The sequence below is a fragment of the Octopus bimaculoides genome, chromosome 23 (assembly GCF_001194135.2).
Source record: "Octopus bimaculoides isolate UCB-OBI-ISO-001 chromosome 23, ASM119413v2, whole genome shotgun sequence".
In the NCBI taxonomy this organism is placed as follows: Eukaryota; Metazoa; Mollusca; class Cephalopoda; order Octopoda; family Octopodidae; genus Octopus; species Octopus bimaculoides.
The window spans coordinates 478,794-485,127 of NC_069003.1; the positions used below are offsets into that span (position 1 = coordinate 478,794).

At 40.0% G+C, this 6,334-nt stretch overlaps 1 protein-coding gene and 1 long non-coding RNA gene across 18 annotated transcripts in view; one reads left to right on the top strand and one right to left on the bottom strand.

The window, feature by feature from the left end:
• The window catches only part of LOC106878922 (uncharacterized), a 305,188-nt gene that overhangs the window by 225,269 nt on the left and 73,585 nt on the right, over positions 1-6,334 (bottom strand). The window lies entirely within an intron of this gene.
• LOC106878924 (uncharacterized) lies at positions 1,410-4,180 on the top strand. Its single transcript, XR_001410570.2, has 2 exons — positions 1,410-2,109; positions 3,550-4,180. It is a non-coding gene; the product is annotated as an uncharacterized LOC106878924 (long non-coding RNA).

The window sequence follows — 6,334 nt, forward strand, 5'->3', positions numbered from 1 at the left end:
ACACACACACACACACACACACACACACACACACACACACACACACACACACACATTCATAGATACATATATAAGCACGTATACATAAATAAGCACACAAACATTTATACAAACATCCAAGGTCCGCCTTACACAGAATATAAAAGAGATAAAGAGAATGAAAGGAGTTGAAGTAAAGTATTACACTTCCAGCATTTGAATACTGTTGGAAGTGCAATACTTTTTATGAATCCCTTTAATTCTCTTTATATCATTTGTATTCTGTGTAAGGCGGACCCTTTTTCTGTGTAAACATATATACGCCTGTTTGCGGAGTGCTCAGCCATTTGCACGTTAATTTCACGAGCAGGTTGTTCCGTTGATCGGATCAATTGGAACCCTCGTCGTCGCAACCGACGGAAGACCGGTTGTTTTCATTGTTGACGGGTGTTTTTATTGTGATAGGGGTGGGTGTGATTGCTTATTCTAGTATTGTTGTTGTTATTGTTTAAATCCAGGTCGCACCCGTTTATGCCTCGCTATTTACAAAGGCATTTCAACCGTGACCATCCCATTATTATTTCAGGAATAGTGTACCTGAGGCTATATTATTCAAGGTGTTTAAAATACTAGGCTGCGATATGTGGGAGATTTGGCTGCTATTTCTAGAAGACCGAGCGACCACAGAGACTCCATCCGTTGTAGTATACGAAGGGTGTGTGTGTGTGTGTGTGTGTGTGTGAGAGAGAGAGAGAGAGAGAGAGATGGGGGGGGTCATAGGTGCAATAGCGACTGTTCAGAGTGGAGAGTCTCTCGCTTTGCCATCAGAGATTCAGCAGAGCATATGCCTCCAAATGAGACAAGAAAAGTAAGAGGCTGGGTGGGGAGGATGCGTGGAAGGGAGGACAGATGGAGGGGTCTGTTTGCTGTCTGTCAAAGAGGACCCTAATTTAACCAATAACGTATGAGCCCTTCTTTACCTAACAACGTGTAAACATAATGGGCGGCAACACTAAGAGGCATCCTGCGACAGAGGCGACACCAACGGCAACAGCTGTGTATGCGCGCGCGTGCGCATGTCATGGGAAGTGGTGTGTGGGTGTGGGTCTGTACTTTTCTGTTGAAGTACACACGGTGTGTATATGTCTTGTCATTTATGTATTCATGGGCTGCCGTATATATGTCGATCGTCAACACACGTCTGTGTGTGTGTGTGTGTATATTCAAGTATGTGTGCATGGACATATGCATACACACACACACACACACACACACACGTGTGTAGGGCCAATCAATAACGAAAGACAAAATCCTATACAAAACAGTCCAAGGGACGTTCACACCTGACATGATGTTGACGCGCGTGCGCGCATGTGTGTGTGGACGTCTCTTGTATTTTTTAATTATTATAAATCTTCCAATGAGGAGGGAGTCGGTGTGCAACAAAGATACAAGGCTCCATCTTTGGGATGAAACTCCGAGTAACAGTCTTTTGTTATATTTCTGCTGCTTTTATATATATATCTACGCACACACACACTATTATTTGTAGCTTCATCTAACTCGAGTCCCACCAAATGATTTCACGCCTCTCAAAGTTTCAGAATTCTTACGACATAAATACCACCTCCACACACACACACACACACACACACACACATGACACTTCCAGAAAGCGATTCCTCCCCAAATCCTCCACCTTCGCATCCCAGGTGATCGTGTTACTCATTACGCCACCAGTTTTCGTACAGTCACTTAGCAGTTAGCGTGTAGGTTATTCTGCTGTTTATCAAAGAAATTCTATCTATGATGAGAATTAATTACAAGAATATGCATACTTATTAATTAGCAATAAAGATTTAAATAAATACTATAAAACATTTACAAATATTAATTATTTGCAGATATTAAAAAAAGCGCTGCTATTTTTAGCATTCAGTGTCTATGAGCAACCGTCAAATGTTACATAACGCGGCGTTCACCTGTCTCTGTCAGCGTTTTCTATTCAGAAGGTGAGACCGGAAAGCTTTGGAAATTGAAATGTTAATCGGCCGAAGACCGTTGTTACTGATCCAAGCTAACCAGGAAAAAAAACTAAAAATGGTAACGGGAAAAAAACTTTTAGTAAAGGTAAATGAAACTCGAAAACAGTCGTCCTATATATATATATGTAAGACGACTTATATATATATATATATATATATATATATATATAGAGAGAGAGAGAGAGAGAGAGAGAGTCATTCGTGTGTATATGGAGTGTCTTCATCAATTTCCGTCCATCTGTCTGTCTGTCTGTCTACCTGCATATCTACCTTATCTCTCCATCTACTTTCTACCCACCTGTCTATCAACATAGCCGCTTGTCTGTCCTACACTTCTCTATACCTACCTGACTTCTTTTTCTAGTCATATGTCCCTGCCCGTGAGTCTCTCTCTCTCTCTCTCCCTCTCTCCGTCTCACTTTGGCACCTCTCAAGACAGTCAGGTCGCCTACATCTTGCTCGCTTTCCTTCTCAATGTCTTTTTTTTTTTGTTAATCAGCAGTTTTAACACACAACATCAACTTCCTGCTAGAAAACATGAAGCGTATCCGGTTTATATATACCTGGGTGTCCAGGTAAGGTGGGTGTAGGATGGGGGTGGAGTGGGTGGAGGTCGAATAAATAAATGGTGGGTGTCTTGCTGTTTCGGCTGTTTTCTTGGCTTCCTTTCTTTTGTTTGCTTAACTTGTTTCAATGGCATTCAGGAATTTCGAACACACACACACACACACACACACACACTTGTAAACGCATATACACATACAATCACATTCATCTAGTTAGAGACACTCAGCGACACAAGGAAACACATACATATACGCATATATTTGTAAATATACGCACAGACATAGTGTAAAATTTGCATAATTTAAAGACAAATGAGCGAGGAAAAATCGCTGCAATTGGCCCAGTGGCGTGGATATAAAGACGACTAAACGTAAATGGAATATCGTTGAAGATCAATTCCTAATTTATTGTTATTATCGCTTTTTCGAGAGGAAAATCAACAAATACATCAACAAATATCAAGGGGCAAATGCGATCAATTCCAATTTGAAAGGAAGATAATTTAAAACGAAAAAATGAATTCCCGAAGTAAAAATATTGAGAAAAATAAAAAAACCCCCCAAAAAAACCCAGTTTGATTGTCTGGAGACAAGAGGAAAGCTTTGAACGTGTTTCTGCTTCAATAGGCGTCTTCAGTTTAGCAGTTGTCCTACTTTGAATCCAGCAAATGAGGTTTACAAATTATGCTTGGCAATAAATGTCATCATCTCTATTTTTATATGTTTAACTTTACAAAACAGTATCTTTTGGCTGCATTTTCACATCGTCGACGATTTTTGGGACAACCTTTCTTCAGATGCGAGAATATCGAGGGAATCGCTGCGCTCTACAATTTTTTTTTTTCAGTATGTGTGGTCCATGGAAAAGTTCGTCGTTTGCTCAACTCCTACAATTAAACGAATTTTCGTTTTCACGGCATCAGTAATAATAAGGATCTTTTTATTCGCTTATCTTTCAGTATTGAAAAATTCCGTAACGTTGAGATTAGCACAGGCTTTTTGTTACGGGGCAGATATCATCTACTCTGGCGTGTGGACTCAACGCGATATCTAAAAGGATGATTGTAAACACAAATAATGTATGGTTAGTGAAAGAAGAGAGGTGGATCTACTGGAAGTTTCTATCCTGGTTTTATGCAGTGAAAGAGTGAAAATAATTGCCCAAGTATAATTTCGATCAATCAAAATATCGCAAAGGTAATTCAATCTTTTTATCACAGAGAAAAGAAGGATAATCAACATCACTGGACTTGAAATTTCGAAGACTACATGAGCGCTTTCTGCGGACCATATCGACTCAGTTGTTAACGAGTGGGCCTTGGATACACCAAAGACCCAAATATTATTTGATGTTACGTGAAGAAGCTCTCCCGAGGGATTAGTGTATAGTTAATCATATTCGCTTTTCCAAAGTTTAAGAACATTTTTGTCATTCGACTCCCATCACATAGATCAGAATGCAGGTCTGTGTTCGATCAAATGCTGCTCCCTTGAGGACTTTTTGGCGTTCAAGTCATTTGCGAAGCATCCTCCTACGTTTGGTGTCATTTTGCAACGTCATTTATGGAAACAATAAACTTTTAAAGACTCCGATTGGATTAATCTTGTCGATTACAACATTTTGTCAGGCTAAATTTAATCCACAACACTTGCTTTCAATATTGGCTAATTAAGAAGACGTATGGGTTAGGGAATAGTGTATTCAAGTCACGATCCTAAGGTCGTGAGATCGATTCTCAGCAGCGCGTTGTGTCCTTGAGCAAGGCACTTTATTTCACGTTGCTCCAGTCTATTCAGCTGGCCAAAATGAGTTGTACCAGTAATTCAGTGGTCCAGGTTCGTCACATTCTGCGTCATGCTGAATCTCACTGAGAATTTTATTAAGTGTTTGTGGAGTACTCAGCCACTTGCACGTTAATACCACGAGCAGGCTGTTCCGTTGGTCGAATCAACTGGAACACTCGTCGTCGCAACCGACGGAGTGCCCAGCCATTGGTTAATTTCTTGAGAAGAATGCTGTAGTCAAGGTAAATGACATCCGTGTTGTAATCTATTCCCACAGCATTTAAAATGTCATTAAACTGGTGCAGAAACCGAGTTGGGCGGACTCTCTTTCATCAGAAAAAATCTTGCTGGTTTCCGTCTGCCCGATGACTTCTCTCTGGGAAGGTTGTTGTTTCTAATTTGAACAGAATGTCGAATACTTTAACGATGGGAGCCATTAATGAGATCGGACGCGAATTCACTGCGTATTGGCCTGAGCAGAATTACTCAGTACCAAAGTCGACTGCAAGAATCTACTCAGAGTAAAACAATAGCTTGTTAAAACTGATCTGGTCTTACGCGCAGGGACCTACGATTCTATCTATCTATCTCTCGTATCTATCTATCTATCTATCTATCTATCTATCTATCTATCTATCTATCAACGCAACACTTCCATCCTAGTTGTGTGATCCCTACTAACTCGAAACGCTGATACGTTCTATTGTTCTGTAATAATGACATGAAAACCAGTACGACTGGACTAACCACTTTGTTCAAGGGTTTGCGATTTAGTCTTTTGGCCTTCTTCCTCTCTCACACGCGGTCTCTCTGTCTCTCTCTCACTCTCTCCACATTCTGCATACATATTTAAACACACACACACGTTATAATTTATGTGTGTGAATACGCGGGTTTGTTATTCCCAGTCTATTTTTCAGAGACCTTGACTTACACTTGCACACACACACACCTAAAAGTATTTTCGCAATATAAAATTAGTTTACACTCTCCTCCATGTATGTGCGCGCGTTTATACCCATCTATCTATCTATCTGTCTCTCTCTCTACACGTAAAATATGAGTCATTGTTTCGTACGTTTGTAAACACTTTTATATGGCAAAATTTTTAAACAATTCTATTATTTCCCCGTACGTGGATGCTCGCGCACATGCATGTGTGCGCGCGCACACACATACATACATACATACATACACACACACACACTATATATATATAGAGAGAGAGAGAGAGAGGGGGAGAGAGGGAGAGAGAGAGAGAAAGAAAGACACACACACACAAAATGTTAGCTACTTACTGATTGTGCACTGGATTTAAAATATTAGAGTTGATTTTTTTTACAATGAATTAGAAAGTAGTTTACTTTTCGTAGTTTTCTATTCTTTCTTTCTTTATTATGTTGCTTACTTTCCCATCCAAACGGCTCGTCTCCTGATATATATATATGTATCACCATCTATCTAGGCAACGAGCTGACCGAATCATTTGCTCGCCGGATAAAATGTTTAGCCGAATTTCTTTCGGTTTTACGTTACGAGTTCAAATTCTGTTGAGGTCGACTTTTGGGGTTGATAAAGTGGCAACTGATCAATTATTGGAGTCGATGAAATCGATTGGCCTTCTCCCCGAACATTATAGGCCTTGGAACTATAACTATAATCCAAAGAATATCTACTTATATATATGTAGTGAAACTACCTCCCGCCATTAGATACAAACTACTATCGCCATTACATACAATCTTCTCATTTAAATATAAATAAATGCGAGCGTAGTAGAGAACCCATTCCTTGTCCATCACGTGACTGATCATTATTCGAATCGGCAACTTCTTCGAACCTTTCCCGTCAGAACGCAAACTGACCAATCACGGCCCCTAATAAGGTCACGTGATGGAGTAAAATTCTAAAGGCATTTGGAGCCCTCTTAACGCTATATATAGATCAACTCATACCCAA